A 15,993-nucleotide genomic window follows, 5' to 3' on the forward strand; every position below is an offset into this window, starting at 1 on the left:
TAAAGAGGTTGAACTGCTTTTCCAAAAAGGCTCCCACTCCAAGAAGCCTTTGCGAACCCCTAAATCCAAACCTATTTGCTTGCTTCCAGCAAAGGTTATCGTACTACCCAGAGATCCTGGTTCATTTTGGGAGGGGTTGCGTAGGGAAGCGGCAAGAATGGGTGATTGGGATCTTTGTAAAAGGATTGGATGTCCCTCTTTTCGAGACAGAGGTGAATGTTCTGCGTTGGCAGAGGGTCCCTAGGCATTTCCAGTTATGAAAATGAGCGGTAGGATCAGGAAAGGCTGATGAACACCATGTTTTTGCCTGGAAGGTTGTGCAGGATTTGCAGTTTAATGTCGGAAAATACGATCTCAACTCCCCTCAAGTGATGAGGCTGATACATGTCATTAATGCTGACTTATTAGCCCCCTATGATATTACACACCTCTTTTAAATATTACTTGAACCTGTGCAAACTGAGTTGTTTGAGTGAAAGTGGGCTCAGATGGCCCCACAGGCAGAGAGAGACAATCTCAATCGAATAGATGGTGACCCTCTAAAAACCATAGGGGCACAAGCCTTGATGGGTCAAGGGCCTTTCAGCAGTCCTGATTTGCAGGTTACCTGGCACCCAACTGCCTTACAAGAAGCCCAAAAGTTGGGAATGGGTGCCCTGTTACAAGTTATGGAAATGCCAGCTCCATGACAGCACTACACAGATATAAGACAAGAACATGGAGAGCCTTTCTTAAAGTTTGTTGAAAGATTAGTGCAGTCACTAGAAAAACAAGTAGAGGACAACACCTTGGGGCAAAAGCTTTGTGTGCAGTTAGCTAGAGATCAAGATAACACTGCTGGAAGGTCATTGATTCCTTGCCTGGTTCACCCAATATAACGGACATAGTAGAAACTTGTTTAAAAATTGGATCTATTGACTATTCCATGTCTGCTTTGGCAGCCATCCTACGTGCCCCACAGACATGCCACCTGTGTCATCAGGAGGGACATGTGAAAACTCACTGCCCTTAACAGAAAGTCAAAAAGGGAGCAGTACCTTCTACGAGTACATGTGCTCGTTGTGGCAAAGAAGGTCATTTTGCAAAACACCGTCACTCTCGGTACCATGCTGCAGGCCACCCCTTGTCAGGAAACGGGAAGCAGAGCGCGATGAGGCACACGGAGATACAAATGCCTCCAGTTCAGTCTCTGCCTCAGGGAACGGCAAGGTTCCCTTGTGTGACCAACTCACAGGCAAAACTTCCAGGTCTGCCAGCATGGATGTTTCCACAGCTGACGCAGTCACAATCATCACTAAATACGTTACTAAGGTCCCCTTAGATGCTTAGGGACCCATAGGAAATGGATTAAGTGCCTTATTAGTGGGACATTCAAGCAGTACTCAAATAGGACTTAGTGTTCACTTGGGAGTGATTGATACTGACTATACAGGACAGATTTCTGCCATGGTTTCTACTATGTATCCTCCAGTCCAAATACCAAAAGGGACTCCAATAGCTCAACTTGTACCTTTTGTGAGTTGTGTTCCGAATACAGAGCTCCGTGAACAACGAGACAGAGGTTTCGGTTCTACTGGTGCACTGCAGGTTTTTTGGTCTCAACCGATCTCCACGCACTGACCACAAATGACCTGCCATCTGCGTTATGCTCAAGGATCACCTCACAGCATTTCCTTGACTGGACTGCTGGACACTGGGGCTGATGTAATCATCATTACACGTGCTGCCTGGTCTGCTTCATGGTCGGTAGCTCCGGTAACCACTGGAGTTGTGGGATTGGGTGGAACTACTCAGAGTTACATTTCAAGTGATCCCATACTTATTGTGAACCCTGAGGGTCAATCAGCCACAGTTAGGCCATATATAACTGTGGCTCCCTTAACACTATAGGGACGGGACTGTCTTTCGCAATGGGGTGTAAAAATTATGACGGATTTTTAACAGGGGTCACTGCATTGCAGGGTGTTACACAACCCACTGTTACTTTATCTTGGCTCACAGACACTCCTGTGTGGGTTGACCAGTGGTCCCTTCCCAAAGAAAAGTTGCTGGCCCTGCAGCACCTTGTAAAAGAACAGCTGGATGCTGGTCACATTGAACCCTCTCTAAGCCTGTGGAATACCCCTGTCTTTGTCATTAAAAAGAAGTCAGGGAAATGGCACCTACTCCATGACCTTAGACAGGTCAATGCGGTTATGGGTCCTATGGGGGCGTTGCAACCAGGTCTTCCATACCCTTCAATGTTGCCTGTTGGTTGGTCCATTATTGTTATTGACCTGAAAGATTGGTTTTTTACCATCTCATTGGATCCTAAATATAAAGAAAAATTTGCATTTACTGTACCCTCAGTGAACCATGCAGAACCCACCAAACGATTCCAGTGGAAAGTTCTTCCCCAGGGAATGAAAAATTCCCCCACCATTTGTCAGTGGTTTGTTGCTCTGGCACTGTCTCCAATTTTTAAACTGTTATTGTTATCATTACATGGATGACATTTTGCTTGCAGCAACTGATAAGGACCAACTGAGTGAGCTTAAAAAAGAGACAAAGAAACAGCTATACACATTTGGCCTACAAATTGCTCCTGAAAAGATACAGCGAGAACACCCTTGGAAGTATCTTGGAATGCAAGTTACCCAGAACACTGTAGTTCCCCAACCAATACAATTGGCTGCTGAAATTAAGACTCTCACTGATGTACAGAAATTAGTGGGGTCCATAAATTGGATCAGACCTTATCTGGGATTAACGAACACTCAATTGGCACCTTTATTTGAGCTGCTCAGGCATTCCACTAATCCTCACAAACCTAGACATTTGACAAAAGCAGCAACTCAAGCTCTCCAGCAGGTAGAACAAGCACTACACTCTAAATTCATCTCTCGAATTGATCCTGGACAAGAAGTTCATCTTTTTGTTCTAATAGACCACCTTGTTCCTTTTGGAGTTTTAGTCCAGTGGTGTGATGAATGGCCTGATCCTTTACACATCTTGGAATGGCTATTTTTGCCCTATAAGTCTAGTAAGAATGCCCCTGAACTGTTTGAGCTGTTAACTGACATAGTCATCAAAACTAGAAAATGCTGTGTAGAGTATAAGGGCACGGAACCTGCTCATGTTGTTGTTCCGATACAATCCTATTATTTCAAATGGTGTATGGCAAACAAATATGAGCTTCAAGCTTCTTTTGCAGGCTTTAGCGGCCAAGTTTCTTATCATTTACCTTCCCATCCATTGTTCAAATTTTTTAGAGAAGTGCCAGTGGGCCGTAAATTACTAAGCAGTTCTGTACCCTTAGATGGACTTACTGTCTTTACTGATGGCTCTGGGAAAACAAGGAAAGCTGCAGTTGTGTGGCAATCCACAAATGGATGGCAACAGCAGATTACTTCTCAGGAGGGATCTCCTCAGGTTGTGGAACTTCAAGCGGTACACTTGGCTTTCCAATTGTTTCCTAACCAATCCTTGAATGTTTTTACTGATTCTACCTATGTAGCTAATTTGCTACAACAATTTGATCATACCGTGTTATATTCTCGATCTTTTACTTTAGTTTTTCAAGTTTTGCTGGAACTCTGGAGAACTCTTTTGCAAATAACTGTTCCTTACTTTATTTTGCATGTACGTAGTCATACCTCATTACCCGGATTTTTTACTGAAGGTAATGCTAGGGCGGACGCCCTAGTTTCTGCTGCTGCCTTGGGACCGGTTCCTAATACTCATCAACAAGCGGTGTTATCACATCAGTTTTTCCATCAAGGAGCAGAAGCACTCCGCCATCAGTTTGGACTGACCCATTCTGCAGCTCGCTCAATTGTTTCCTCTTGTACAGATTGTCACCATACTCATACTCCTGTGTATTTCGGAACTAACCCCCGAGGTCTTAAAGCCCTGCAAATTTGGCAAACCAATGTTACACATGTGGTTGAGTTTGGTAATTTGAAATATGTTCACATTTCAGTTGACATCTTTTCTCACATGGTTGTCGCTACTGCACATATCGGTGAGAAAAGTCGAGATGTTGTAAAACATTTCCAACGTGCCTTTGCTACATTTGGGGTGCTGAGCCAGGTAAAGACTGACAATGGCCTCTCTTATGTAAGCAAAGTGGTGTGCACCTTTTTCGTACTATGGGGTGTCACTCATGTAACAGGAATACCCCACTCCTCTACAGGGCAAGCTATTGTTGAATGCATGCATGGCACCCTGAAGCAGTTGCTTCAAAAACAAAAAGGGGGAATGCAGGGTCAACCCCCTCAGGCACGGTTAGACAAAGACATGTACGTGTTGAACTTTTTAACTTTCCCTGATTCCTCTTCTTCTTCACCTGCCTTTTTGCATTTCGCCTCTTTTTTCAGTGCAGTTGGTGACTGGCAAGGTCCCTGTGCAGATTCAGGATCTTGTTTCTGGTCAGTGGTCTGGTCCACATGAGTTAATAACGTGGGGAGGGGATATGCTTGTGTTTCTACAGATCGTGGCCCCCGATGGATTCCTGCACAGTGTGTACGTCCTGTCCTGGATGCTGTTAAATGTAACTGTGTGGGCTGTCCCTCAGTCAAAACAGAACGTGTGGGTGACGTTGGTGAACATGATGCACCAGGACACCCTCTGCCTTTCTGTGGCGAACCCTGAGAATCCTTTTTCTACCTGTTTGGTGGGACTTCCTTTAGATGCCTGGTCTTGCCCGACAGGCCCAGGACCCTGTAACAGTTCTGCACCAAAGAAAAACATTGACCACTGGGATAGAATCTATGCACACTTTACACAAGTTACACAAGAACCTCAAGAACTAGCATTGTTAGGATCAGTAGTGATGGATGCTTGCTTTATGTTTAATTATACTTATAATACAACTAGAAAAGGACAGAACGTTAATGCCACACTGCCTGTATATAGAAATGCCACTGCTTGGTGTAATTACACTTCTAGTTATATTTCATGATCTTTTAATGTGCCTGTCGCTTTACCTTCTGGGGTTTTTCTTATTTGTGGGGATAGAGCTTGGGGTGACCTTCCATCAAAACTTAATGGTGGACCATGTAGCTTGGGGAGGCTTACTCTGCTAACTCCTAATCTCACCATAATTTACAATAAAAGAAGAGAAAAACATAATATTCATCAATTTACCAACCAGTGTGATGACCGGGTGACCTATTGGGGACCTGGAGAAATTATTGCAGCATTGGCACCTGGTGTTGCTGCAGCGGCAGCTTTGAAAAAGTTGACAAATTTGGGATGTTGGCTGAGCAAGCAAACCAATGCTACTTCTATCGTTTTGAGTGGTTTATTAACCGACGTTGATAGTATTAGATATGCTACATTGCAGAACAGAGCTGCAAAAGACTTTTTATTGTTAGCACAAGGACACAGATGCCAAGATTTTGATGGAATGTGCTGTATGAATTTGTCCAACCATAGTGAGTCAATTCATGCTAGCATTCAAAAATTAAAAGCAGGTATCAAAAAATTAAAGGTTGATGATGGTTAGGACTGGCTACATAATTTGTTTACTAGGTGGGGACTATCAGGATGTTTTTTGTCTATTATCAAAACAGGGTTGCTTGTGTTGTATATTATTGTAGTTGTGCTACTAATGTTGCAATGTTTGGTGTTGTGTTTGCAAAGGACCCTGCAAAGGACGACCCAGGCAATTTTCCTAGCACAAATACAAAAAGGGGGAATTGTGAGGGTAGGCGGCGGGCCCGCCGTGCCCCTGTTGAAGAACATAGAGGAGGAGGATTTTGATTTAGACACTTTGAGGCCGTTCCCCTGAAGAAAAACAGGGGCCATGGAGGACTTGGGAAGGTGCCAGTACTGACCAGTAAAGAAAGAATGTAAAAAAGGAGTGAACAACCAATTGTATGTGAAAGGTAGTAAGAAATAGTTATAAATAAGAAGCAAGAAGCTAATAATGGAAAGGCATGCAAGGCATGCAAGGCTCTGTGCTCAGTGTGTGTGTGAGAGAGAACTTTTAAACTGTAAATAAAGCAATAAATGCTGGATTTCAGATCATCATTATAAAGGTGTCTAGTTTTTATTTCTTGGCTGTACTCTACAACGACAGTTAAGTGCTGGGTCCTGCACTTTGGCCACAACAACCCCATGCAGACCTACAGGCCAGGGATAGAGTGGTTGAAGAGCAGCCAGGCAGAAAGGGAACTGGGAGTTTGGGTTGACAGGAAGCTGAACATGAGCCAGCAGTGTGCACAGGTGGTCAAGAAAACCTGGCCTGTATCAGGAACAGTGTGGCAAGTTGGACAAGGGAAGTGATCCTTCCCCTGTACTCTTCATTGGTGAGGCCACACCTTGGGTACTGTGTCCAGTTCTGGGCCCCTCAGTTAAGGAAGGATGTCAAGGTGCTGGAGCAGGTCCAGAGAAGAGCAACAAGACTGGAGAGGGGACTTGAGCACAAGTCCTATGAGGAGAGGCTGAGGGAGCTGGAGTTGTTTAGCCTGGAGAAAGCTCAGGGGAGACCTCACATCATCACTCTCTACAACTACCTGAAAGGATGTTGTAGCCAGGTGGGCGTCGATCTCTTCTCCAATGTTGTAGTAGTCAGGACGGCTGAAAGAATAAATGCACAGCACAGTATGATGATGATCCGACAATCTGCTTTATTGCTCAGTTCAGTCTTACTTATACACACTCTGCGAATAGAACCTTATATACCTTTCTATTAATAACTCTCTATTTATGGTCTATAATTAAACCCTACGCCCAATTGGATATTCACACCTTATTTACATTCTTCTCTCACTGGTCAGTTTTGGCACCTTTTCAAACCTCTCACTGTTCCTGTGAATTCCTCAGGGAAACGGCTTCAAAGGGTCTAAGTCAAAATCCTCCACCTCTATATTCTTTACCAGGGGGTCTGCGGATGTGCCGCCTACCCCAACAATTCCTCCTTTTTGTATTTGTGCCACAAAAATTGCCTGTGCCATCCTCTGCAGAGCCCTTTGCAGAAGAGACACAAGACATGGCAACATAAGTAGCACAACTACAACAATAAACAACACAAACAAACCTGTTTTGACAAAAGACAAAAGCCATCCTGATAGTCCCCATCCACTAAAAAGATTATTTAGCCAGTCCCAACCATCATCAATCTGAAATTTTGATTCTTGCTTTTAATTTTGAAATACTAGCATGCATTAACCCACCACAATCAGATAAATTCATAGAACACATCCCCTAAAATCTTGACACCTATGTAAAGTAATTTTAAGTCCATACACATAGATGTCTACATAGTTTTTCTCACTCATACAGTTTTTTTCCAGTCACACAATAGGTGGCCATCTCAGTCATTCTTCACTCACACAGAGCTAGAATTTTCATACCTTTTCATTTTATTCACACATTTTAGATTTCAAGTAGTTATTGGCCAGAAGTTTCTCAGTCTGTCATTTCGGGTGGTCATGTTCAACAACCATACATACTTTGAAGAGGAATCAATACAAGCAATAGAATCATAGAATCATAGAATCATAGAATCATAGAATTAACTGGGTTGGAAAAGACCTCCGAGATCATCAAGTCCAACCCTTGAACCAAACCCACTCAGTGCCACATCCAGCCTCATCTTAAAAACCTCCAGGGACAGTGAAACCACCACCTCTCTGGGCAACCCATTCCAATGCCTGATCACTCTCTCTGTAAAGAACTTCTTTCTAATATCCAACTTAAATCTCCCCTGACAGAGCTTAAGTCCATGCCCTCTTGTCCTATTGCTGATTGCCTGGGAGAAGAGACTAACCCCCACCTGGCTACAACCTCCTCTCAGGTAGTTGAAGAGAGTGATGAGGTCACCCCTGAGCCTCCTCTTCTCCAGACTAAACAACCCTAGTTCCCTCATCCTCTCCTCATAGGACTTGTGCTCAAGTCCCTTCACCAGCCTCGTTGCTCTTCTCTGGACCTGCTCCAGCACCTCAATATCCTTCCTGAACTGAGGGGCCCAGAACTGGACACAGTACTCAAGGTGTGGCCTCACCAACGCAGAGTACAGGGGAAGGATCACTTCCCTGCTCCTGCTGGCCACACTGTTCTTGATGCATGCCAGGATGCCATTGGCCTTCTTGGTCACCTGGGAACACTGTTGGCTTATGTTCAGCTTCCTGACAATCAGCACTCCCAGATCCCTTTCTACCTGGTTGCTCTCCAGCCACTCTGTGCCCAGCCTGTAGCGCTGCAGGGGGTTGTTGCGGCCAAAGTGCAGGACCCGGCACTTGGTCTTGTTGAACCTCATCCTGTTGGAATTGTCCCAGCTCTCCAGCCTATCCAGGTCCTATTTTCCATAGTCTGCAAGCTCTCTTTTTATCCCTGATTTCCTTCAGAATCTCCCTGTTCAACCAAGGTGGTCGTCTACCTCGCCGGCTTGCCTTTTGTCACACTGGTACATCCTGTTCCTGCGCACTCAAGACTTCCTTCTTGAAGCACGTCCATCCCTCGTGTACCCCCTTGTTTTCAAGGGTTTTTTCCCAGGGTATGCTCTGGACCAGTCTTCTGAACAGGCCAAAATCTGCCCTCCGGAAGTCCAGTGTGGAGGTTTTATTGGTGGTCTTCCTTGTATCCCTGAGTATTGCAAACTCTATTATTTCATGGTCACTGTGCCCCAGGCGGCCTCCGACCACTACATCTCCCACTAGCCCCTCTCTGTAAACAGCAAGTCTAGTGGGGTCCCACCCCTGATAGGTTCATTTACCAGCTGGAGCAGGAAATTATCCTCTATATGCTCCGGGAATCTCTTAGACTGCCTCTTCTCTGCCATGTTGAGCTCCCAGCAGATATCTGGCAGGTTGAAGTCGCCCACAAGAACAAGGGCTGGTGATTTTGAGACATCTGCCAGCTGCTTGTAGAATAATTCATCCCTTTCATCATCCTGGTTGGGTGATCTATAACAGACTCCCATTAGGATGTCAGCCTTCCCCCTGATTCTGATTCACAGGCACTCGACCTTATCATTGGTGACCTCAAGTTCTACAGAGTCAAGGGACTCTCTAATATATAGAGTCACTCCTCCACCTCTCCTACCCTGCCTGTCCTTTCTGAAGAGCTTGTATCCATCCATGGTAGCACTCCAGTCATGTGAGTCATCCCACCACGTTTCTGTGATGGTAACTACGTCATAGCTTTCCTGCTGCACGATGGCTTCCAGCTCCTCCTGTTTTGTTGCCCATGCTGCATGCATTAGTGTACATGCACTTCAGCTGGGCTATCGATTTTACCCTTATCTCAGGCTTTTCATCCCTGGGTTTCTCTTTGGAGAGCCTGGATTCAACCCCTTCCCCCTTCAAACCTAGTTTAAAGCCCTCCTGATGAGCCCCACTAACTTATGGGCTACAGTCCTTTTGCCCTTCCTAGATACATAAAGCCCATCTGATTTAAGAAGACTGGGTACTGTGGAGTTTGCCCCATGGTCAAAAAACCCAAAATTTTGACGGTGGCACCAATCCTTTAGCCACCTATTGATAAGGTAGGTTTTCCTACACTTCTCGTTCATCTCCTCATTCATTCCAGCAAGTACAGGAACTGAGGCAAATACTACCTGTGCGCCTGTCCCATGAACTGATCTACCCAGTGCCTTGAAATCCTTTTTGATTGCCCTGGCACTTCTTCTATTAATATCCTCACTGCCAGCCCGGATTACCAACAATGGATAGTAATCTGAGGTTTCAATTAGCTCAGGAAGTCTCTTACCAATGTCCCTCACCCTGGCTCCAGGAAGGCAGTAAACCTCCTTGTGGGATGGGTCTGGTCGACAAATAGGGCCCTCAGTTCCCCTCAAAAGGAAGTCACCTACTACAACTACCTTTCTTTTTTTTCTTATAGCTGTAGTTGTAACCCATCTGGTAGACAGGGTGCAACCTGCAGACAGATCTTCCTCTTGCCTGACCTCTACTTGACTTTCCGAGTCTAGGGCCTCATATCTGTTGTTCAAGGGCACCTGGGGAGGTGATGGGGGTCAAGAGGGTGCTCTTTTACCTCTTCGAACAGGGACCTGTTTGCATTCCCCCCGTCCACTTGGTTTGCCTCCTGACGGCAGGAGGGGCAGGGCATCACTGTCTCCTGCTGGACTTCCTTGGGGGTTGAAAGGGTGTGACTCCACCAGTCTATTTCCCTTTCACTTTCCCTAATACTTCTCAGCCTCTCTACCTCTTCCTTGAGCTCTGCTACCATGCAGAGCAAATCATTGACCTGCTTGCATCGCAAACGGGCGCCTCTCACAATGTCCTCTGGCACTGCTGCCAGGGTCAAACAGTCTGCGCAGCCAGAGACCTGAATGGCTGCATCCTTCTTGGAGGGTTCTGTCTGTGTCAACACATTCCTAGTGTTAACAGTAGCGACGGTTTTCATTTTTTTAGAAACCGTTACTGGTTTAAGTTGAAATATAGAAAAAAAACCCAAACAAACAAACCAAACAAACAAACAAACAAAAAAAAACCCCACAAACAAATAAACTAGGAGTTGGCCCTGCCTATTTGCCCTGCCTGTGCAAACTGCCGTGCAAACTGCCGTGCAAACTGTCGTGCAAACTGTCGTGCTACGCCCTCACTGACGTGCCACGCCCCTGTTTGCCTGTTCCTGTTCCACTCGCTCCAGGAGATGTTTATATAGCCCTCTGGAGCACCAGTTAACGAGCCTGTCCCACCCCTCTCTCACCTGAGTGGTTCCCGAGAAGCAGTCAAGGCCAAGCAGGAATATAAGGCTTAACAGACCTAAATGAGATTCATTCTGATCCAGCACCTGTTTATGAGCATGCATATTCTCCTCTCCCCTTTTTTTTTGTTTCAAAAATATGTTTGGTGTGTAAAATGCTCTCTTGACAATAACTTGTTCTATGAGTGAGTTAGTTTTTTTAGAATACCAAAAGTTAATGAACTCAAGGATATAATACTGGTGAGTAACCTCTGCATTTCTGCACCTTGTATTAGAGTTTTCTATGCACTATAACAGAAATAATGTCATTTGAACTAAAAGAACACAATAAAACAATATCTGTATATTTTAAATACCCAACTGAAATGCACTTAATGTGTTTCATAGTTTAAGTTTCACTGTTATGACTATTATCTGCTATTGATGTTATTTTGTTTTGGGTGGCAAATTTTAGTCAAGTCAGAGTTAATAAGACAGTATTACATACAGATCACGGTTGATTCAGCTAAGCAAAAAAAAACCCTTATCATTTGGTTGAATTAACTTTTTCAATGGGTTCACTGCAGGGAGACACAAACATGATGCCAGGAAGGGGGAAAAGGAAAGAAGGAAGGTGTAATTTGCAATTAGAGGATCACAGTATCTAGGACCAGTATAAAATTAGCAGATCCTCTAATTTACTCTTCAATATTCTTCAGCAAGTTCCACTTCTCTGTCAACTGTGACAAATTCAGTGAACAACACTACCTAGCACGGATATGGAAATTCTCCTCACTCAAGCACAAATCTTTATTTTCTTTCTCTATGTTTCTCTTCTGTATTTTTGCTGTCAAGAGACTCTGATATGGTGACAAGTCAGTTCAAGGTGTCTCTGATGTCTGAGATGTAGTTAATTCCCAGCTTTTGTCCATCTGCCTCTTCTAGTTCTTTTTTACTTTTAATAAAAAGATTACAAATTGTTATTAATAGTTAAGTCAGTTTTAAGTGGCTATTGTGGCAGAAACAGATGAGAGAGTCAGGTAATTTTGCAGTTTTTCTTGAAGCTGAAGGCCTAGTGATGAGCCTTTGGTGAATGAGATATGTTGAAACGAGGCATTGTAGTAAATTATTCTACACAAGAATGTATCAAGTAATTTTTAAAAGATTTGTCTGCAAAATACAGAAGGCTTTTGGGAGGCATGACACCAGACAGCATCCGTCCACCACACCGGGAGTGGAGTGGGATCGCTTGGGCCGGGGGAGGGGGGAACAGTAGACCCAGCCTCAGCACCACATCCACTCTGCCCCGCTGTTCTGGCATGCTGCCCCGGTTGCTTTTGATCTTGTTTCCTGAAGCTGCCCACATCTCCAGTGGTTGTCCCTGGAAAGCAAACTTGGATCGACACTGCTCAATAAAACGCTTTTGCTTTGTGACATCGTGCACAAAACACATTGGCAGACTAGCCCGTGGCAGAGGGGGTTCTGTGGGGGACACCGCTTCCTAAAATGTCCAGTCTGCCCATAGCTAAAACATGTCCCTTTAACTCTCGCAGCAGCAGCAAAGGTCCTAGGGAGCTCCTGCATTTGAAAGTTACAGATTCTACTTTCACACATGCTCCAATTATATTCACTACGGTAGCACCTGCTGGGAGAGGCAACCAAATCCGTTTGCAGTCCTCATTAGCATCATCTTGGGCTGCCTGCAGAAGCAGGGCATCTCTCTTCACACTTGATAGCTATCACCACACTCTTACACAAACAAACATTTGAGTCTTTGTTATATGTTATGATTATGAAATGAGAAATTGGCACTCTTGTTTTTCACTCTTAGAGTAGCAATGTTTAACTGTGTTTCTTCGATCTTTGCATTACTGTTTTGATGAGATTATAACTTGTAAAGCAAACATATTTTTGCCTCTTGTTCAATTTAAAACATATAAGTTCTTCATAAACATTGTTAAAGTTTAAAGATAATATAAACACTTCTTTTGGGGCTATGTTGCGGGCAGGTTTCTGTGGGATTCTATAGAGTGAAGGATTGTCATAGTGACCATGTTTAAATCATCATTGTCTTGTTCAACTTCTCACTTTTGTAGCGGGTGGGGGGGATGCTCTCAGTTTCTGCCTCCCTGTGTTTTCTCACTAGCCATCCAGCTTGCCTTGCCTCCCTGCCTCGGCTTGTCTTCAGCACCCATTGCAGATGGCGAGGGCAGCCTCGGTCCTGATCTTGGCCGGTCCCAGCGTGCTTCGGCTCTGGTTTAGCTCCGCAGAGCCGCCCTGCACTGCCAGCACCAGTCCGTGTCGTGCAGTCGCTGTCGCTTCGCGCTGCCCCCCTGCGCTGTACCGCTGCAAGCCCTGTGCAGAGCCACCGTTTCTTCAAACATCACGCCACGAGTCGCCACCATCATACTTCATGCTACGCTATTATTCAAGTTCTGATCCCTCAATGAGGATCAAATCCAATCTGGCCCCTCGTTAGGTGCCTCGTTGGTCTACTGTTCTGATACCTCATGGTTTGTCACATTGGGGTCACCAGTTGTCGTAGTAGTCGAAATAATTAACCCTTACACACCAGGCTGTCTGCGGATCCGCTGCCTACCCCAACATCCAAGGCAATCAGCAGTAAGACAAGGGAGCATGGTCTTAAGCTCTGCCAGGGTAAGTTTAGGTTGGATATTAGGAAGAAATTGTTTACAGAGAGAGTAATCAGGCATTGGAATGGGCTGCCCAGGGAGGTGGTGGATTCTCCGTCCCTGGAGGTTTTTAATACGAGACCGGATATGGCATTTAATGCCATGGTCTAGTAGCCATAGCAGTGTTGGATCAAGGGTTGGACTTGATGGTCTCAGAGGTCTTTTCCAACCCAGTTGATTCTATGATTCTATGTATGGGTGCCTGTAACACGAACAAAAAAGCTGTATCACAGTAAAACTAGGAACAATCTAAACTAATAATTTAAACAATCAGAACATATCATGTTATCAGTTTGTCTCAAAGATTGCAGGCAAAATGCAAGTCAGGTCCTATGGGGCCATAAAACCAGTCCCTCATTTGTAGTGCTGCAGCCACCTTCTTACCCCACTTGCCTCCTAACACAGGACTCCTGTGAAGCTCAGCACTTCACACACCTCTAAATGACACTCAATGACAAAGCATTTTAGAGCCAAATTCAAAGTAGATAAATTTGATCTCCGTATCACATGAAATCCTGCGTGGATTTAACAAAATCAACCCAGGGAGGAATCTCTTTTACAAGCTGCAGCAATCAAAGAGGAGAAAGAGATATTCCAAACGATGCTCACAAAATGCTGCCAAACTGCTGGGGCAAAATATATAGAAATATGAACATTGCAAACTTCAAGACAATCAATGTAGTAAAAACAATATGAGCTTTCAATTCTCCTGTCATATCACCTCCTTATGGGACGCCTGCAAAAGGAGAAAACTCAGTCCCACTAAGACCTGTTAGAAAGAGGCAGCAATCTAACAATCAAATTAACAGTAAAAGAAGCCTAAAAGGCAACTGTCCTAGTTGGAGTAGCCAGGACCAGTTCATCACTGTGTGAATGTAACCCAAATTGTGTATTCTACATTGTCATTTCCCAGGAACTGTTACAATAGACAATCTGCAGCAGCTGCCCAAAGCATACCTGACCCCTCAGGCTATAAGTGTGGTGTTAAAAAGCCTGTGAGATAGTGAAACAGAGCAAGGTTTTAAAGGATTAACTAGGATAGAGTTGGTACCATGCTCTGAGAGATGCCCTGTTTATGTTGAGCTAAAACAGAGACGTCTTGTTCTGTTCTGCTCACTGTACTTAAAACAATCTAGCAGTCATAAATAAAGATAAGGTGGGCATCTGAAGGAGATAAGAAGGCCATGAGTCATGAGGTTTTGCAAACTCCAGAAACAGTTGTTGAACAAAGAAAGTTGAAAAGTTCAAGTGAGGAAGAGGAGCAGGAGACTCCCAGAGTGGGGTCGAAGGATGGAACGACCACCCAAAAACCTCCCCAAAAGACGATTCTAGAAGACTCCACCTCTAGCTCCTCCTAAACCCCACTTATTATGAATATGATTATTAGATGTCAAAATTGAATGAATATGTATGAAAAGATGTTGTAACCTCTCATGAAAACTGTATAAATTGCCTGACTTTTTCACTGAGAACTTCGGAGCTAGTTTGTCCAGTGCAAACCAGCTAGTTCCCCAACATTGCACGAAATAAATAGCTTTGCTGCTTAAAGACAAAATTCATCTCTGAGCAGTTATTCTGTGCTGTTTTGGCATCAATAGGAGGATGTTCCTGTCCTCACACCAATGACTCAGGTGTGATAACTCCCCCCTTCCCCCAGGGAGTCATTAGCACCTCCACACCCAGTCTGAGGGGTCATGTCTGCTAATGGGCCATCAAGGATTCCAAAAATAGCTCACGACTGACAGTCACCCATTGTGAAACTTCCTGCCCTGGGGGAGGTAATGGGCATTCCCACCTGAACCTGAGTGTATATAATCTCGGTGTCTTGGGACTTCTGGTACCACTCATTGGATCCAGAGGAGGACCAGAACCTTGACTGGACTGCGACCACAACTCTCAACTGGACTGCAACCACCACTCTCAACCGGACTGCAACCACCACTCTCGATCAGACTGTGACCATCACTCTCACCAACAGGTTTTCCTTTCCTTTTACTTTGGACTCAGGGGGACCATGTGGGGCTCAGCACGGGGGGGGGGCCAATGAACACCAACGTGCCCCAGGGTGCTGGGTTATACATCTGGGTTTTGTGGGTTAAAACCAATTGTTTGTCTGTATAATTGTATTTATTGTATTACTTTTATTAAATTGTAACTGACTTATAATCTCTTTTGAGATGGGTTCATGTCTCCTTCTGGTTTACCTTTAAACCAGCACAGCAAAAAAGGACCGAAGATAAAAAAAAAACAATAGTCATTGCACCACCTGGTGTTTTGACAGTATTATTCCAATTAGAGTCTGATCCTTGTGTATACACCACCTTTGGAGGTCACTAGCTGATCTAAAGCCATTCAATTCTGTTAGAGTGCCTTAGGAGGGCTGGTAGTTTTGTTTTACAGTAGTTCTTATCTGTGACAGAATCTTTTCCACAAATTGGTCTTTCTTGTTTACTTACTCCTGACCTGAGATCTGTTTCAGGAATTCGTGTTACAGTCCAAAACCTTTTGTCTTGGTGTATCAGATGATAAGGGCTCTTTTCTTGATTACCTCCCAGTTGTTAAGGCGCGTTCTGTTATTCCATTACTATTCTGTAGGAAGTTGTTTCCATCTGTATCACTCCCAGCCTGGGTTTTCCAGAGGCACCTCCTTCAAGTCTGTCTGCTG

At 44.5% G+C, this 15,993-nt stretch overlaps 1 long non-coding RNA gene across 1 annotated transcript; it reads right to left on the reverse strand.

The window, feature by feature from the left end:
* Positions 1–1,673: 1,673 nt before the first annotated feature.
* Positions 1,674–15,375, reverse strand: LOC114066349. The gene is made up of 3 exons (XR_003573167.1): positions 15,200–15,375; positions 7,610–7,619; positions 1,674–1,686 (listed from the first exon to the last, which is right to left on the reverse strand). It is a non-coding gene; the product is annotated as an uncharacterized LOC114066349 (long non-coding RNA).
* Between the last annotated feature and the right edge of the window lie 618 nt (positions 15,376–15,993).

The sequence above is a fragment of the Empidonax traillii genome, unplaced genomic scaffold (assembly GCF_003031625.1).
Source record: "Empidonax traillii isolate 1590-97213 ecotype Southwest subspecies unplaced genomic scaffold, ASM303162v1 scaffold759:size305195, whole genome shotgun sequence".
NCBI classification, from domain to species: Eukaryota; Metazoa; Chordata; class Aves; order Passeriformes; family Tyrannidae; genus Empidonax; species Empidonax traillii.